At 37.8% G+C, this 18,477-nt stretch overlaps 1 long non-coding RNA gene across 2 annotated transcripts; it reads right to left on the reverse strand.

The window, feature by feature from the left end:
• Positions 1–14,887: 14,887 nt before the first annotated feature.
• LOC131233000 (uncharacterized) lies at positions 14,888–17,364 on the reverse strand. 2 transcript variants are annotated; one of them, XR_009165023.1, is made up of 6 exons: positions 16,956–17,354; positions 16,420–16,453; positions 16,116–16,259; positions 15,756–15,834; positions 15,415–15,522; positions 14,892–15,216 (listed from the first exon to the last, which is right to left on the reverse strand). It is a non-coding gene; the product is annotated as an uncharacterized LOC131233000 (long non-coding RNA). The 2 variants fall into 2 exon arrangements; XR_009165022.1 differs by having other exon boundaries at positions 14,888–15,216; positions 15,756–16,259; positions 16,956–17,364.
• Between the last annotated feature and the right edge of the window lie 1,113 nt (positions 17,365–18,477).

Below are 18,477 nucleotides of genomic sequence, written 5' to 3' on the forward strand. Positions count from 1 at the left end.
AAGAGGTGGCCATACACATCATGGGGACCGTGACACTAACAATCGTGCAAGAGGAAGAGTGGGTAGATATAATCCAAGCAATCTACAAAATCAACAAAATTTTACCAATTTTCGTAGTAGAAGAAATGATAGAGGCCGATCCACACGAGGTCGTGGAAATATGAAAAATATTCAGTGCCGAAACTGCAACAAGTGCGGCCAATATGCATCAGATTGTTGGAGCAAGCCAGTGGATCAAGATGAATGATCCAACTATGCCAAAGCATCAAATCATGAAGAGGAAAGAACCACACTCTTCCTTGCACAAGAGAAAGGCTGTGATCAGTCAGATGTGTGGTATCTTGACACGGGTACAAGAAATCACATGTGCGGCGATAAAATCTCTTTTTGAAACTCACAGAAGGAGTTCATGGTGATGTGACGTTTGGATACTCATTAAAAACTCTAGTGAAAGGTAAAGGTAAAATCAAAATTTACTAAAAAAATAGTGAGCCACAATTCATCTTTAATGTATATTACGTACCCAACGTGAAAAGTAACATCCTCAGCAATGGCCAACTACTTGAAAAGGGGTATGTGATACACATAAAGAACTTAGTTATGTCATTAAAAGATGTATGCGGTAGACAAGTGGCACGGGTCCAAATGGCAAAAATTTGAATGCTCCCACTCCAGATAAACACAAGCCTCGAGAAGTGTCTTTACGGACATGCCAATAATGAATCATGGAAGTGACATCTTTACTTTGGCCATCTGAATTTTAATGGCCTTAAGCTCATGTCCTCATCAAGCATGGTGTATGGCTTACTTACTATTGAACCTCTAACACATGTGTGTGAGGCGTGCACACTTGGCAAGCAGCAAAGGAACTCCTTCCCAGTTGGAGTATCCCAAAGAGCAAAGGAGCCATTGCAATTGATTCACACTGATATATGTGAACCCATAGAGACATCATCTCTTGGAGGTAACAGATATCTCATTATCTTCATTGATGATTAAAGCAGAAAACTCTGGTTATTCTACATTAAAGAAAAGTCTACAGCATTTTCTATTTTTAAAATTTTCAAAGCCCGAGTTGAAAATGAAAGTGGCTACAAAATCAAAGTCCTCATATCTGACAGAGGTGGGGAGTACACTTTAAATGTTTTTCGAGAATATTGCGGGGAACATGGCATTAAGCAACAACATAAAGCAGCTTACACACCACAACAGAATAGAATTGTAGAATAGAAGAACCGCACCATCCTCGACAATAGTCAACATAACGAGGACCATGTTGAAGGAAAAAGGCCTACCAAAGAATTTTAAGGGAGGGGCAGTTGCATGTAATGCATATCTGCTCAATCGTGTCTCACTAAGAGCATCAGGTTCATGACACCATAGGAGGCATGGAGTGGCTACAAGCGGAGTTAGCGCACCTTAAAATCTTTTGGCGTGTTTCCTACGCTCAAGTTCTAGAAGCAAGAAGGAAAAAACTTGATGATCGTGGCAAGAGGTATATCTTCATTGGTTATACTAAAGAGTTAAAGGCGTACAAGCTCTACAACTCACTAACTAATAAGGTGGTGGTAAGTAGAGATGTGGTGTTCTGTGAGGAAGAAGCCTAGAAGTGGAGCTAGGAAGATTCGATAAAAGAAAATCAGGTCTAGGCTAAAGAATATGAAGAAGAGAGGCACATGAATCAGGATCAGAAACCCACATCACCCCCTTCAGATCATAGAAGCCCAGGAGTATGTTCCATCTCCCCTTAAAGTAATTCATCAAATCAAAATTCAGCCAGCACATCTTCGTCCAATTCTCCTTTACCCTTGGCTCCTATCAAAATGAGAAGCCTCAACGAGATCTATGCAGAAACTGAGGAAGTGAATTTGCTTTGCCTGTATGCAGACCATGAGCTTCTCACATTCGAGGAGGCCGTGAACGAAGAATGTTGGAGATAGGCTATGGAAGAAGAGATCTATGCTATCGAGAAGAATCACAAATGGGAGCTAATCTTACTCCCTAAAGGCCAGAGGACCATTGGTTTCAAATGGGTGTATAAAATTAAGTGGAATGCCGATGGTAAGATCGAACGATATAAGACAAGGCTCATAACAAAAGGCTATAGACAAAAATATGGGGTAGACTATGAAGAAGTTTTTACCCCAGTTGCTCGCCTTGACACTATGAGGATTATTATCTCCCTTGCAACTCATCACAGTTGGATGATCTACCAACCGAATGTGAAATCCGCATTCTTAAATAGAATACTCGAAGAAGAAGTCTACGTTGACCAGCCCGAAGGCTTTGTCATGTAAGGGGAGGGACATAAGCTGTATCGGCCGAAGAAAGCCATGTATGGGTTGAAGCAAGCCCCTCGTTCTTAGAATGCATGGATCGACGACTATTTTTAAGAGAATGGTTTCATCAAATGTCCGTATGAGCATGACGTCTACATAAATAAGAATGTCCATGACGATATGCTTATAGCTTATTTATATGTTGATGATTTGCTGTTCACTAGAAACAACCAGGCAATGTTTGAAGAATTCAAGCAGAATATGTTCAATGAGTTCAAGATGACTAGTGGTGGACTGGTGTCCTTCTTCTTAGGCATCGAAGTGAAACGACAAGTCGGCGACATCTATATATCACAAAAGAAGTATACGCAAAAGAACTTCTTGAGAAGTTTCAGATGACCGACTGTAAAGTCATGAATACACCTGTTGCAACAGGCCTGAAGCTCACAAAAGATGGCGAAGGAAGAAACGTTGATTCAAATTTATTGAAGAGCCTAATCGGAAGCCTAAGGTACCTCACAATCACTAGGTTGGATATAGTCTATAGTGTTGGGTATCTAAGCCAGTATATAGAAGCGTCAAAAGAATCACACTGGCTAACTGCGAAAAGAATTTTAAGATATATCAAACGGACTATTGAATTCGATGTCTTTTATCCATATGATGATGAGGCGATTCTGTATCGATACTCTGATAGCGATTGAGGTGGTGACCAAGATGAAAGAAAGAGTACCACATACTATGCTTTCTATCTTAGATCGACACCATTCACATGGAACTCAAAGAAGCAGAGTACGGTAGCGCTGTCCATATGTGAAGCCGAGTATGTAGTAGCTTCGTCCACTGTATGCGAGGTGATATAGCTTAGGAATATGCTAAAGGAGCTGAAGCATTCGCAGGAAGAATGCATTGTCATATACGTGGACAACAAGTCGGCAATTGAGCTTGCCAAAAATCTAGTGCAGCATGGAATGAACAAACACATTAATAAAATGTGTCATTTCCTAAGAGATAAGTGAAGCAGAAATCAGTGAAGCTAGAGTATTGTTATAGCACTGAATAAGTGGCAGAAATCTTCACCAAAGCATTGCTGACTGATACATTCAAGAAACTTAGATCAATGATTGGAATGAAGCCTATTTTGGTTTGAAGGGGAGTATTAGAGTTACGAATCAAAACTGTTTTTTCCAGCAAGAGCCGGTAACTGTTGAACTCCCAATGCATAGCAGCAGTTGTCAAGGAGATGTTTTGGAATATGAAAAGTCTATGTAGGTTTCTAAGAACATTAAATGGTGGAAGCTCCTATTAGCAGTATTGTTGTCTTTCACTTTTCATTCAAAAGCCTATAAAAAGGCATCTTCTGTATCCGGTTGTAGCAACAGTGAAGCAACAGTGAAGCAGCAGACAGTTTCAAAATTTTAAAAAGAGTTTTTTGTTTGCTTTCTTCATATCTCTTCCTTCCTTTTACGGAAATAATTTTTTTGAGTTGCGCAGAGGCTTTGTAAGGCCAATAATTCTATTCTCTTGAAGCAAAGAAAAATAATAATCTGGCATGTACAGCCAAAAATTTGGAATGTGGTGGAATGTGGTGATGTGTTTCCCGGTGGCTCTTCTCCAGCTCTTAAATGTGAGAGCAACACTAACAGTTGCTGGAAAAATCGTAGCAGTTACAAGAGAATCTTTTAGGCTTTCTCTAAGGGTTTGCTTGGACGGCTTCGATTTGTTCTAGGGAAACTATTCTTTAACAGAAAGATTTCGTTTGTTTCACTTGTCTAGCTGGAGAAAACCGTAGTTTCTAGGGCTCAGATTCACCCAAATGAATGGCTGGGATAGCTAGAGGAAGGCTGCCCTGTTAGAATTATGGGCCACTCATCGCATTCTATAGCCGAGCGTTGGATTGGATGGAATGGATTAGTCAATGGGATTCAGGTAGGGCCTGCAGAGATAGAGAGTGTACATCTCTTACAATGTACCTAGAAGTACCATACAAAAACCCTCATAAAGTTTTTATCTTTTCTATTGGATTTCTCTCTTCTAGAGAGGCATGGAGATGCGTGAGATGCATACACAAACCCTTATAAAGTTTCCATCTTTGCTATGGGATTTCTCTCTTTGAGAGAGGCATGGAGATGCATGAGATGCTAAAATTCATGATATGAGGGACTCTCAACTTTTATCAAGCCTATAAATTCAAGGTCTCAGTCCCCAGTACTCCGATCATTCAACTCCAACATCCAAAGCCCCATCAATTGTTAGTGAATCGAAGCAGAAGAATCGAGCAAGGAGCTGAAACCATCTTCTTTAGCGGAGCTCCTTCTTAGTGTTAATGTTTAACTCAAGTACACTATATAAATCCATTGTGCTGCCCCAATTGATGTTGTGGAGATCATGGGACCCACTGTGGTTGTATAACATTTGGTATAGAGCTATAATGACATCAATCATGGTATATTTTAAAGGTCCTCTAATGGCGGAATTAGGGTATTATCATATTTCTCTCTATTTTCTAGACATATCTATTATGGCTGCCACCGTAGACCTCGTGCTCGTCAGAATTTAGGGCGCTTTGCTCGAATTCAATAAAAAATCATGTAGCATATCCAGTGGAGAAATGGTGGTGGCAGTGTCATTGTTGGGTTGTGGTCATTTTTGGAGAAGAAAATAAATTAGACGGGCCTATATACCGTGTCTTGATCACTTACATATGTCCATGGTATTGGAACCATTCACATGATGGCATTGGATGTCGATGATCTGCGACCACCACCACCCTATGGATGTAATTACAAAAGGACCTGAATCTGATAGTTAGCACAAAAAAATCAATGTTGTCTTATTATGGTAGTATGGCCCACCAGATGTCTAGAACGACTACATATCATGTATGTTGGGGTCGACCTGGCTAACAATTAACAAATCCTGTGATTATTAGGCATTGGTTGAATCATATGTTATTCAAATACATACATATGGATTGAGAACAATAATTCCTTGTAAGCTCTATCATTGAATAATATATATGGCGCAATTCTTGGATTCATGAAGGGTCATTTACAGGATCAGTCTTAGCCATTTAGTATATCTAGTTGGGTAATTGACCTCCTGACTGTTTTTGGCTTTTGAGTTTTGATGCATAGATGTTTTGTTCTCCTGCATGCTTCTCATATATGTGCATCTATAGTCTACGTTCACAAATTTATATTCTTCCCATCTTGTATGATATATCATTTTCATGTGTATATTGAAGAAGGGAATTTACACACAATATTAATGTTCTATCATGACCTTGAATTGATTTCCTTAATTAAGGGGTGAGGCAATGGCATGTCCATTGTAATTATGGGACTAACTCTAGATGTGTGCCTAAGTGGCTTGAGTTCGTGGTCTGGACATTGTCAGGTTTTGGACTGTGGAATCACAAAGAGATGGATTTAGGATAGCAATCCAAGAGTACCAAGCAAACACAAGAGAACACAAAGATTTAACGTGGAAAACCCTTTCAGGAAAAACCATGGCACAAAGCCACAAATATTCACTATGAAAGTAGAAATTACAAAGAGGAAGGACTTACCGGACTTGAGCAATCCTCAAATCTCTCTCTTGCTCTACCCTTTAGAAACCCTAGAACCCTTTTAGAAAGCCTTAAAATTCCTTAGAATAATACCTCTCAATCCCGTTTACACACATATATATAGTTTTAAGAAGAATCCGAAATAAAATCGGAAAGAATCATAAAGGAAATCGGAAACAAATCTCGCGCTTTCGCAGTTGCGTGAAAAATCTGCCTAGAATTTTATTAGATTTAAGACATCAAATACAACAATATCCACCATGTCTTCAATCTTCAAACGTGTAACTCCTTGTCCTCTTCTCTTATCTCTGCCTTGTATCATAGTTTCATCAATTCTTCTCGTGCACACTCTGTTTTCCTTTTACGCCATCACCAAGCCCAGAGCAGTTTCACAGAACTTGAACTTCTCTGTAGGAACAACCTTGGTGAGCATGTCTGTTAGATTCACGCTGGTGTGAATCTTCTCAAGAATTACTCCTCCTTTCGCAACCACTTGTCGGATAAAATAATGATGAACATCAATGTGTTTGGTATGAGAGTGATAAATAGAATTTTTATCCAAATTGATAGTGCTCTCACTATCACAATTAACCAGCACGGCTTCCTGCTGAATTCTCAACTAATTTATTATGCCTCTTAACCAAACATCTTCTTTAAATGCTTCCATCACTACCATATATTCTGCTTCAGTCATAGAAAGTGTCACCACGGACTGAAGCTTCGACATCTAACTAATTGCTCTACCTACTAGTACAAACAAGTATCCTGAAGTTGACTTTCTGAAATCTACACTGCCTGTGTAATCTGAATCCACATACCCTACTAACTTTACCTATGTCTTCTCAAAAGTTAATACGTAGTCTTTTGTACCTCGAATGTATCGAAGTAGCCATTTCACAGCTTCCCAATGTTACTTGTCAGGGTTTGACATGCGTCTACTAACAACACCGACTGCCTGTGAAATATTTGGTCTCGTACAGACCATGACATACATTAAACTGCTAACCACATTCGAATAAGGCACATGAGACATATCCTACTTTTTCTCATTTAATTTAGGACATTGTTCTAAAAAAAGCTTGGGAACGCTCACTGGCTTTGCCTGGTCCATCACATACTTGATCAACACATTTTCAAGGTATTCTGCTTGTGATAACTAAAGCCTACTCCTCTTCATGTCTCTATGAATATCTATGCCGAGAACCCTCTTTGCACCTCCAGATCTTTCATCTCGAATGTCCCTGATAACTGAGTCTTTAATACATTGATTTCAGATATATCATGATTGGCGATCAACATCTCATCAACATACAATACTAGGATGATGAATTTGTCATCACTCAGTGTCTTATAATAGACACAATGATTGTATTCACTCCGAGTAAATCTCTGACTCAATATGAAAGAATCAAATTTCTTATACCACTGCATAAGCGAATGTTTCAGGCCGTACAATGACCTCATTAACCTGTAAACTTTTTCCTCTACCCCTTTAATTTCGTAGCCCTCTGGTCGCTTCATGTAGATCTGTTCTTCCAACTCCCGGTGCAAGAATGCAGTCTTAACATCCTTCTTTCCAACTCGAGAACGTATTGGGCAACCAGTACCAACACGAATCTGATAGATACTTGCTTAACCACTTGCGTGAATATCTCTGTGAAGTCGATTCTTTCTCTCTGAGTATACCTCTTTGCTACCAACCTTGTTTTGTATCTATCTTGTTTCTTTTTGAATAACCACTTACATCCGATCGCTTTTCGGCCCACCGCAAGTTCCACCAGCTCCCATGTGTTATTTTTGTGCAACGAGTCCATCTCATCATTCATAGTCGCCTTCCACTTTTCTGCATCAGGCTCATTAAAAGCCTCCTGAATAGTAGACGGGTCTCCCTCATCTATAATGAGGGCATATGCAATATTTGAGTCATCCATATATCTTACCGGTAACCTACAATCACGCGATGTGTTTTTTCTCACAGGTGGCTGCTTCACCCTGCTCTTGTACCTCTGTCCGCGCATCTATCTCTATCTGAGTATCATCTGTGTCAATCTCGACGTCTACGATCAACCTTTTTAGTTCTTGTTGCACCTCTTAATCATTCTTGTGGAATAGGGAGCTTTCATCGAACTTGACGTCACGGCTAGTAATAACCTGTAACCTTTCATACAAACACTATAGCCAACAAATATGTACTTTTTAACTCTAAGATGTAGCTTATCTCTCTCAACTGACGGTACATAAGAGTAAGCCTGAAAACTAAATATATGCAAATCTGAGTAGTCGATCTTATGACCACTCCATACTTCCTTTGAAATTTTACATTCAATTGCCGTGGAAGGAGACTGGTTCACTAAAAAGCAAGCTGTGATAATGGCCTCAGTCCATAAGTCCTTGCCTAACGCAGCATTACTTAACATGCAACGGGCTCTCACCAAGAGAGTCTGATTCATTCGCTCAGCCACACCGTTTTGTTCTGGCGTGTGGCCCACTGTGTTGTGCCTAATGATCCCTTCATCCTTACAATATTCATTAAACTCAGTAGAAGTAAATTCTCCACCATTGTCAATCCTTAAAATCTTTATTTTTTACCCTGACTATTTTTCTACCATTGCCTTTCATTGTTTGAATATGGTGAAAACTTCGGATTTACGTTTCATGAAGTAAACTCAAACCTTCCTGGAGTAGTTGTCAATGATGAAACAAACCATGACGACCCCCTAATGAAAACCTTTGGCAATGACCCCCATACATTAGAGGACACATAATAAAGTACTCTCCTGCATACATGTTTTTCATTTTTAAGAGATAATCTAAATTGTTTACCATGTATATAATGCTCGCATATATCTAAATCAGAATTTTTTAAAACTGAAATTAAATAGCGATCAGATAGTACCTTCATGCCCCGCTTGCTTATGTGGTCAAGATGAGCATGCCACATACATAGAGACGTGGAATCTGCAATAGTTGCCGCCGCTTCACCTGCTGAAGTGCTCCTAATCAACCTATAAAGGTTTCTGTACCTTTACGCTCTCATGACCACGAGTGCCCCTTTTAAAACTTTATGGACACCATCAATACCAGTGAACTTGCACCTAATAGCCTCGAGTGCACTAAGAGAAATAAAACTTTTCTTCATATCAGGAACGTGCCCGACATCAGTCAGGGTATGCTTCATCCCATTAAACATCTTGATGCTCATAGTACCAATAGCCACAACACTATAGGCATTATCATTGCCCATAAAAACTTGTCCACCATCGCATTCCTTGTAACTGGCAAAACAACTCCGATGAGGAGTAATGTGATATGATGCTCCTATGGCTACGGTTTTAGTCCGCAGCTAGTCCGTAACACGACTGTCGTTATAGGTGCCATAACAATAGGTCTGGAACCTATGGCTATGGATTTAATCCGTAGCTATAGGTTAAATAGCTACATATATAATCTGTAGCAATTATATCTGTAGCAAAAACTTCAAACAACTACGAATATTATTTGTAGCTGAAAGTCCGTAGCAATAGGCCAAAATTGAAAAGGCTACACCTGTCTGATTAGTGGCTATGGATTTAATCCGTAGCTATAGGTTAAATAGCTACAGATATAATCCGTAGCAATTATATCTGTAGCAAAAACTTCAAACAGCTACGGATATTATTTGTAGCTGAAAGTCCGTAGCAATATGCCAAAATTGAAAAGGCTACACCTGTCTGATTAGTGGCTACGGTCAATATCCGTAGCTATTTTGTACATTGAAAAATTAAATCATTTGTTCATTCAATTACCACCTGTACAATCATTCATTCATTCAATTACAATCCTTCATTCAATCAATTACATCATTCATTCATTCAATTACAATCCTTCATTCAATCAATTACAATTACAATCCTTCATTCAATCAATTACAATTACAATCAATTACAGTTACAATTACAATAATGCTGAAAATACAAATCTTTGGCTTCATTAGAGAAATGTGCTCGACTTCACCCTGAAATTTCAACAGCTTTGTATATTCCATCATCCTACAAACAGTCATGTCATTCATAAATTAGAATGCCCATTGGGAAAAAGAAAGACAGTGAAAGAAGTGCATCACGTATAACCACTTTTTTTTTCTTAATGAATTAAAAAAAACTCAAAGAGGAATGAAATTGACACAAAAGAAATGGTCTCACCATATGATTATAGGTTTTGGTTTAGGTTTAGGTTAAGGTTAAGCTATAGGTTATAGGTTTTGGTTTAGGTTTAGGTTAAGGTTTAGGTTTAGGTTATAAGTTTAGGTTTAGGTTATAGGTTATAGGTTATAGCTTTTGGGAACTTGATTATAGGTTAAGGTTTAGGTTTAGGAAATCGGGTTCGGGTTCGGGATCGGGTTTAGGTTTGGGTTTTCAAGTTTAGGTTTAGGTTAAGGAGTTGAGATTAGGATTAGGTGTAGGTTTGGGTTTAAGGATTTGAGAATACATTTAGGTTTTAAGTTTAGGTTTAAGTTAAAGGTTTAGGGAAAGGTTATAAGTTTAGATTAGGTTTAGGTTAAGGTTTAGGTTTAGGTTATAAGATATAGATTTAGGGAACTGAGAATAGGTTAAGGTTTAGGTTTAAGAAATCGGGTTCAGGTTCCGGATCGGGTTTATGTTTGGGTTTTCAAGTTTAGGTATAGGTTTAGGTTAGGGAGTTAAGATTAGGATTAGGTGTAGGTTTAGGTTTAGGGATTTGAGATTAGGATTAGGTGTAGGTTTAGGTTTAGGGAATTGAGTTTAGGTTATAGGTTTAGGGAGAGGTTAGGTTTAGGTTATAGGTTTTGGGATTTGAGAATAGTTTTAGGTTATAAGTATAGGTTTAGGTTAGGTTATAGGTTAAGGTTTAGGGATTTGAGTTTAGGTTATAGGATTAGGTTACGGTTTAGGTTTAGGTTATAGGTTTTGGGATTTGAGAATGAGTTCGGGTTTAGGTTATAGGTTTTGGTTTTGGTTTAGGTTATAGGTTTTTGGATTTGAGAATGGGTTCGGGTTTAGGTTATAGGTTTTGGTTTTGGTTTAGGTTATAGGTTTTGATTTAGGTTATAGGTTATAGGTTTATATTAAGGTTTAGGTTTAGGTTAAAGGTTTTGGGATTTGAGAATGAGTTCAAGTTTAGGTTATAGGTTTTGGTTTTGGTTTAGGTTATAGGTTTTGGTTTAGGTTATAGGTTTAGGTTATAGGTTTTGGGATTTGAGAATGGGTTCGGGCTTAGGTTATAGGTTTTGGTTTTGGTTTAGGTTATAGGTTTTGGTTTAGGTTATAGGTTATAGGTTTAGGTTAAGGTTTAGGTTTAGGTTATAGGTTTTGGGATTTGAGAATGGGTTCGGGTTTAGGTTATAGGTTTTGGTTTTGGTTTAGGTTATAGGTTTTGGGATTTGAGAATGGGTTCAGGTTTAGGTTATAAGTTTTGGTTTTGGTTTAGGTTTAGGTTATAGGTTTTTGGATTTGAGAATGGGTTATGGTTTAGGTTTAGGAAATCGGGTTCAGGTTCGGGATTGGGTTTAAGTTTGGGTTTTCAAGTTTAGGTTTAGGTTTAGGTTAGGGAGTTGAGATTAGGATTAGGTGTAGGTTTAGCTTTAGGGAATTGAGTTTAGGTTATAGGTTTAGGGAAAGGTTAGGTTTAGGTTATAGGTTTTGGGATTTGAGAATAGTTTTAGGTTATAAGTATAGGTTTAGGTTAGGTTATAGGTTAAGGTTTAGGGATTTGAGTTTAGGCTATAGGTCTAGGTTTAGGTTTAGGGAATTGAGTTTAGGTTATAGGTTTAGGGAAAGGTTAGGTTTAGGTTATAGGTTTTGGGATTTGAGAATAGTTTTAGGTTATAAGTATAGGTTTAAGTTAGGTTATAAGTTAAGGTTTAGGGATTTGAGTTTAGGTTATAGGATTAGGTTTAGGTTTAGGTTTAGGGATTTGAGTTTAGGTTATAGGTTTAGGTTTAGGTTTTAGGTTTAGGTTTAGGTTTAGGTTATAGGTTTTGATTTAGGTTATAGGTTAACGGTTTAGGTTATAGGTTTTTGGATTTGAGAATGGGTTCGGGTTTAAGCTATAGGTTTTGGCTTTGTTTTAGGTTATAGGTTTTGGTTTAGGTTATAGGTTATAGGTTTAGGTTTACATTATAGGTTATAGGATTTGAGAATGCGTTCGGGTTTAGGATATAGGTTTTGGTTATATGTTTTGATTTAGGTTTAGGTTATAGGTTTAGGTTTTGGGTTAAGGTTATAGGTTTAGGTTTATGTTAAGGTTGAGGTTTAGGTTATAGGTTAAGGTTTTAGGTTATAGGTTTTGGTTTAGGTTAAGGTTATAGGTATAGGTTAAGGTTTAGGTTTAGGTTTAGGTTAAGGTTTAGGTTTAGGTTATAAGATATAGGTTTAGGGAATTGAGAATAGGTTAAGGTTTAGGTTTAGGAAATCGGGTTCGGGTTCGGGATCAGGTTTATGTTTGGGTTTTCAAGTTTAGGTATAGGTTTAGGTTAGGGAGTTAAGATTAGGATTAGGTGTAGGTTTAGGTTTAGGGATTTGAGAATACATTTAGGTTTTAGGTTTAGGTTTAGGTTTTAGGTTTGTTTAGGTTTAGGTTAAGGTTGAGGTTTAGGTTATAGGTTAAGGTTTTATGTCATAGGTTTTGGTTTAGGTTAAGGTTATAGGTATAGGTTAAGGTTTAGGTTATCAGATATAGGTTTAGGAAATTGAGAATATGTTAAGATTTAGGTTTAGGAAATCGGGTTCGGGTTCAGGATCAGGTTTATGTTTGGGTTTTCAAGTTTAGGTATAGATTTAGGTTAGGGAGTTAAGATTAGGATTAAGTGTAGGTTTAGGTTTAGGGATTTGAGAATACATTTAGATTTTAGGTTTAGGTTTAAGTTTTAGGTTTTAGGTTAAGATTTTGGTTTATGTTAAGGTTGAGGTTTAGGTTATAGGTTTTGGTTTAGGTTAAGGGTATGGTCCCTGCAAATATAGATATAAATAAATATAAACACGGCCATCCGGTGCAAATGGCCAGGCCCTTCCAATGCTGTCCATAAAAAATGGATAGCTTAAACATGGTCATAATAGTGGCTCCCTCTTTCCAGGGAACCCCGCTCTTTTGAATAGCTTCGACGCACATCCGGGTCTGCGCCATTAATTTCGATAAAATACATAAACACGGCTTGTCCAAATGGCCAGGCCCCTCCAATGCTGTCCATAGGAAATGGACAGCTTCATCATGGTCATGATAGCAGTCCCACCTTCCAGGGACCCCTGCTCATCCGGATAGCTCCAACGCACATTCGGGTCTGCTCGAATACTTACTTTATAAAAGAAAATCTCCCCTGTTTTCTCAAATTTTCCATTTCAATCTTTTTTAGCCCAAATCCATGTCAATGCATGAGAGTCATGCATAAACAGGAATTTTAAGCAAAATACATGAGGAAAATTACAACATAGATATCATGCACACGATATCACATAATGTATTGTTTGATGAACTACACATGTGCATTCTTGTCAAGAGGCATACCAGATGCTTGAATCTGAAATATGCAGCTCCAACCCTCCCACATACAACATCTGGTTCTCAGTATCAGCTGAGTGTAAGAAGCTAGAAAAATACACGCAGAAGAAATTAATGAGGAAAACAAACATTGAGAAACATGAATGTATAGGTTTTGGGATTTGAGAATAGGTTTAGATTAAGGTTAGAAGTTTAGGTTTAGGTTATATGTATAGGTTTAGGTTATAGGTTAAGGTTAATGTTGTAGGTTATAGGTTTAGCTTATAAGTATAGGTTTAGGTTATAAGTATAGGTTTAGGTTAGGTTATAGGTTAAGGTTTAGGGAATTGAGTTTAGGTTATAGGTTCATGTTATAGGTTATAGGTTTAGGTTAAGGTTTAGGTTATAGGTTTTGGGATTTGAGAATAGGTTTAGGTTAGGTTCCCTTGTTTCATATATCTCCTGCCAATTCCAAACCATGGGTTCTTGATAATACAACTCAAAATTAGGCTGTGTTTGGTTGCACCAAATATCGTGAAGGGATCAGGGTTCTCTTCTCGTAGTGTGATTACTGGGGATGCATATAAAGGGATTCATGAAATTGGTTTACCATTAGAAATTGTTCAAAAGATCACATTTGAAGAGAAGCTCACGGCATACAACATGGATCATTTACAGAAACTAGTGGATGACAAATTATGTGTAACATACAGAGATGGTTTAGCCACTTATGCAATTAGGGAAGGTTCAAAAGGACATACATATTTGAAAGTTGGTCAAATCATAAACAAGCGTATTATGGACAGAGACAATGTTTTCATTAATGGGCCACCTAGTACTCATAAACATTCATTGCAAGCATTTTCTATGTGCATGGCAACCATACTGTTAAGATCAATCCTCTTATTTTCATTTACAGAAACTAGCGGATGACAAATTATGTGTAACATACAGAGATAGCTCAACCACTTATGCAATTAGGAAAGGTTCAAAAGGACATACATATTTGATTGCTAGCTAATTAGACAAAAAACTAAATTTAGACTATAAATAAAAAATTAATATTTAGGACTGCTACCTATGCACCATTTAGATCCACTTCCAAGAAAAAGATCCACACGTGTTAGAAGTATACATCCATATCGCAAATTACCTATTATACAACTAGCAAGTCAACAAAATAAAATGCAATACAGATTGCACATGGTGACCCAGATTATTCTGTGGACCCAATCATGGATACACCATAGCGCCCAAATCACACTGATCGGACAACTACAATGATTTGACAAATGAATAAAGCATATCATAGAATTCTTTGCACTTGTGTATATTTACAGATTTGGAAGTAATATTAATTAAACAAGATCTAAAAATACAAGCACGTACATTTCCAACACATGGGCGCAACGCTCAGTCCAAACACAACTAAAAACAGGATGCACTCCAGATGAGACATCTTACAAAGTGTTTCTTAACTCAAACTAATTCTCAAGCATTAGGTTCACATCTTCCTGCCATCAACTAAAACAAGCATTTCTATTGCACCCGATTTTCTTCCTACTTATGAAATGGGTTGGCCTATGGTTCAATTTTTGAAACATTGGTCTATATATGGTGCCGATGTTGTGTTAGTGAGTCTTAGTCACAGATCTCAAACTAGTTTGAGATCATAAGAATGTTGTCCATCTGCATTAACACCTACCCTTTGGTTAGTAAAACCCAAGTAATCAGCTCCCATCATGAATTCAAGCAGAGCATATTTGCATCCCACAACAACTATAATAACAATAAAAATAAAATCAAGCACATACCTTCCATTAAAAAGGGCAACATGTGTAAGCGTAGATTAGCCAGATTGAATTGTGTAGGGCCCTGAAAATTCAAATTGATTCAGAATTAGTCGTTGGTATCCTCATAAATATTGAGTCGTCTAGTATACAATGTGTGCATTGATCAATGTTGAGTAGTATATGGGACAGTCCAAAAGCCGGCTGCCAAGAACTATTTGTCTGTATAAAGAAGAAAACAGTACATGCCAAGCCCCACCCAACAAATGACCCATAATAATACCTTTTGAATTACCCGGCACCCATACATCTGAAGGCTCCAAGGTTGAATGTGGCCAGCAAGCTGATTTGTTAGTTCTTTTCTCTGCTCAGGGCTTCCATGATCAAAAAACTGCAAAGACAAACAATAACCGAGCATTTTTATATCATAGGTGAACGAGTTCATACAACCAACATGAGAATGAATATAGAGACTACCAGATCACCAGCCCACAGCCTTTTAAAAAAAGATAAAGGAGGGCAGATGAGCAGGGGAAAAAGAATTGAAGGTATCTTTATGGGGAAAAGAAAAAAAAGAAAAAAAATGGAAGGAAACCAATGATTATTTTTCTAGAAAAATCATACCTTTTGAATAACATAATTGCCAAACACATCAGTCATCAATGTTGGAGCATGTGGGAGAACTTCTTCAAAAGCAGAATAACTACAAAGTGAATCAAGAATCAAAAGGAGCATAAATGACAACAACTAGCATATGGTAGCCACATCCACCATGAGACTTAGAAGTTTTACACAGCTGTAAAATCCTACAAGGAACAAACTCCTCATCTTGCCCCTAATCTATCTGAACATCCTCATTTCAGCTATAATCATCCTAGATATTTATAGAGTTGTGTCATTTTTTTAAATGATGGAATTTTATTAATAATCCAAAAAGCCACACAAATACCTGCAGTTATAAACAAATTACTGTTGCAAGCTTACCTGGAGGAATCAGACCAACAACAATGTAAGGTTTCTCAAATTACTCGAAGCATGAGGAATCAGACCAGTCAGATTGTTTCGTTGCAACGTCAACTCAACCAAATTCTTGAGATTCCATAATTCTGTAGGAATTGTACCTGAAATCTGATTTATTAAAAAAATACAAAATTTTAAGCATGGTCAAATTACCCAAAGCAGGAGGAATTGGACCAGTCAGAGAGAAGTTAAAGATCGTTTTCTTTCTCAAGTAGTGAAGCAACAAGGGAGCTTAATGCCTACAGAATATATGCATTTTCTTCAATACCTCTACCACAAGAACATATGCATTTTCTGACAAACTGCAAAAAAGAAACCATTTGAGGTTATTCATGAAGTAAAAATTGATATAAGATGGACAAATGACAAATGACAAGTGAGAGTAAGACCCAAAACACTGCTTCATAAGGTCCTTTTTTTGTAATAAGCATCCAAAAAAATCCATTAAATAAAATACCCTATAGTTCCTCAGTCTAAGTTGCAAGTGGGACCCCTGTCTAGAAAAAATTATTGTTAAATGTGACAGGTTTCTCTAACCTTTTCTCAACATTTCAAAACAGGAGATGGACAAATGGTTATGAGCTTCTAATTAGCGCAATTTCGAGTCTTTAAGAACATCCAATGAAAATAATGTATCGAATCCACTATGACTTACTTCTTGTACTATGCCTTTGTGTCTTCATCAGATTACCAAGGTTGCTATGAGCATCAACTTGCCAATAAGGGGAAGATCTGTAAATAGTAATTTCAATGCATCTACAACAAAAGAAGGAAACTAAATGATAAAACAAAACAAGGATTCACCAAGCGAGGGTTCAATGTAAGAGCCTGGTGACAACACCGGGCTGCCTCATTAAGTCTTCCTTTCCTCATATATGCACTAGCTAAATTTGACCACGCATCACAGAAATGGCGAAGCTGCAAATCATAAAGAATAAACAATATAAATATGCATATATATATATATATATGTATAACAGAAAGCAGATAAGAAAGGCAGTCTTGTCCTCTAGTCAGTGATAAAGATCAACAAAAAAGGAAAACATCATAAAATGTCTCCTTACAATACTTAACACAGAGAAAATCATAATTAAAATAGTTGAATCAAGATAAGATCCAATAGATAAAAAGGAGGATCATAGATGCATTCTTTTGTTTCTAATTTGTGAAACAACAAACAAAACCACCCAACTCATAAGAGAGGAGAGAAAACTGAGTCTTTTCCTCTAAATATCAACTAGGCCTGGCAATGGGCAGGCCTGGGGTTGGTTCAACGTTGGAATTTGAAATAGACAGGCCAGGCCTATTCAAAATATCAATTTTGCCTAGCTATGGCCCACCCCATTACCAGCCATAATGTCAATGTTCTCTAAGTAGCATGCTAATGTCTGTTTGGATCTGCCTATTTTTGATCTCATACCTTAAAATGATATGAGAAAAGGGATGTACAGCTTGAATAAACAGATAGGTCACAGTGGCCCCCATAGATCTGCCTGTATGTTGTCAGCTGGGGTAGGACACATTCTGCGTCCATTCCCTGAATACTCCCTTATGGAGAAATCTCAACCCTTCCATTTGGCCTGCAAATGGCCTTTTCATGCTGGGCCTGTCAGCTCAAAGTATCATTTCCCCTACAAATGTTTCAGCCATATCCTAATGTCCAGGATCATATATTTCATCTGTACAGTTAGTAATCCGATTCCGGACCCAAGATCCACTGGGCCATTCCTACAATTTGTTGTCATTGGGAAATTCAACGATAAAGAGGCCAAAAGTTGAACGGCTTCAATCCTCCAATGCTGGAGAGTTTTGGGACGTATAATCTAAGACCGGGCCCCTGGAGGTGGAAATGGATTGCATCCAGCCCCTGCCTAGACAGACTTGGTCCAGGCAAGGGCTCTGTGGAGCCCACTGTGATGTATGGGTTTATACCACTCCGTCCATCCGTTTTGCCAGATCATTTTATGGACTATCCTATATTCAAACATTATGTGAATGTTTCCTGATCTGATCCTAATCCAATACACTCGGTGCATCCAAATGGAGCATCATGGAAGTAATGAAATTTGTCTCAAATTCCTTACCAGTGGGTGGTAAAATATTCTTCATAAAGAAGAAAATGGCCTTCTCATGGGTCAGATTCATACTCTTTCGAATCACCTAAACAAATTGCCCCACAGTTAGGTCAGCAGGAACAAGATACCTGCACTTAAAAAATAGCATGTGCAATAAATCAGGCCTCAAGAATGGCTAAAGGAAACATCCAACCAAAAACAAAATGTAGTGTGTTAGATATCTCCCGCTAGTTAGATGAGCAGACGGACGG

The sequence above is a fragment of the Magnolia sinica genome, chromosome 18, assembly GCF_029962835.1.
Source record: "Magnolia sinica isolate HGM2019 chromosome 18, MsV1, whole genome shotgun sequence".
NCBI classification, from domain to species: domain Eukaryota; kingdom Viridiplantae; phylum Streptophyta; class Magnoliopsida; order Magnoliales; family Magnoliaceae; genus Magnolia; species Magnolia sinica.